At 41.5% G+C, this 1450-nt stretch overlaps 1 long non-coding RNA gene across 1 annotated transcript in view; it reads left to right on the top strand.

Moving 5' to 3' along the window:
* Positions 1-358: 358 nt before the first annotated feature.
* LOC111740864 overlaps positions 359-1450 on the top strand; it is a 26545-nt gene continuing 25453 nt past the window's right edge. Inside the window, exon 1 of the long non-coding RNA XR_002780783.1 lies at positions 359-858. This is a non-coding gene — a long non-coding RNA (uncharacterized LOC111740864). The remainder of the gene's footprint in view (positions 859-1450) is intronic.

Genomic DNA, 1450 nt, shown 5'->3' with positions numbered 1-1450 from the left:
AGCTCAGAGGAGGTTTCTGAGCGAGTTCACAAGCTACTTCCACTCAAACGAACCCTTTCCACGCTCAGCTCCAGCCTCCACTCTTCTCAGACTCTTACTGGGCTCTTTCTGACCCTGGTAAAACACAGGAGATAGTATGAACTTCACTCTGGAGGCTCCAGCAGGTGTCGCCACCCGTTGGATGACAACATTGAACTACTTCACCTTTGGATTTCTCTTATCCATCAGACATTAATCAGCATGATATACATCAATGACACATTGTAGCTTTGGTAATTTCCAGGAAAAGAGTACATTGCTCTCCCCGCCAAAAAAGAAAAATATGTTGTTTCTTTTTAAAAGGAATTTACCCTTGTAATATTTGTTGTAAGAATTATCTTAAGTAGAACCCTATGAGTTTAGCAACTAATATATGACATTCTGTATTTCAACTTTTTAAAATCCTGTCTCCTCTTTCACAAAATTGATCAAGAGTTGTCACTCATGCCTCTGTCTGGAACCAATATTCCCCAAAGCTTCTGGTTTTACTAACGCTAATTATAAATGAGGGCTTGGTGGTTCAGCTGTCCCCCATGGCATGGAGACAGAAAAGGCTTCCAAGGGAAAACCCATTTTCTCAGATTCTTCGTCCTTTTATCCTTTTCCTTCTCACGGTGTTTTTGCCTGGCATCTCAAGAGTTAGAAATTCACAACCTAGTATAAAAAAGGTAACACCCACCATCAGGTTACCAAGTAATTCAGAACTGAGTGAATCATAGGGTCTCTCGCAGAGCCTGGAATTACTCAATGGGACTTCACCTCTGACTTCATCTAATAGCTGGAAGGAAGTCCAGGAGCAGAATTAAGAAAAGAAAGTAAGTTTTTCTTATGGGGACTGTCAAGCAACATCAATACATCTTTAAAATTATGCATTTTGAATGAGAAAAAAACATCTACGATTCTTCCTCTTTTATAACTCTGAGATTTTTCAGTCTCTGCCCTTTGTTCTTCTCTTTGGATCTGTGAAAAACCACGCAATTGTCCAGAGAAGACTGGAAGATGGGTCAAAAGCTTGTGACCTATGCCAGGGATATCAAACAGCAGCCAGAGTCAGATGTCATCAGCAGTTGCAGTTTCTCATAGAGTTAGAAGGACATCTTCTAAACCAGGACTTCCCTAGGGCACATGAGAAACCAAGGATAAGGTAGTCCATTTTCCTGGGCTTCTTTCTGAGCCTGTTAGAAATGTTTAAAATGGGGACAGGCTCTGATGCCATTAGATTTAAGGCCTGAGTATCATCTCTGGTATCATCTCCGGTCTCGAGGAGACCCTTAAAAACAGGCCATTAGAAGAGAGAGCACTTGCAAGGCTCCAGGGAAAAAGGCACTCAGAGTAAAAAGGATTAGGATATTTAACAGGCACATTTTACACATTCCAAGAGATGGAGGGTGAGGGCGGAAGCATTGCTAAC

The sequence above is a fragment of the Pteropus vampyrus genome, unplaced genomic scaffold (assembly GCF_000151845.1).
Source record: "Pteropus vampyrus isolate Shadow unplaced genomic scaffold, Pvam_2.0 Scaffold69, whole genome shotgun sequence".
NCBI classification, from domain to species: domain Eukaryota; kingdom Metazoa; phylum Chordata; class Mammalia; order Chiroptera; family Pteropodidae; genus Pteropus; species Pteropus vampyrus.
This window is presented reverse-complemented; position numbering and strand designations above follow the sequence as displayed.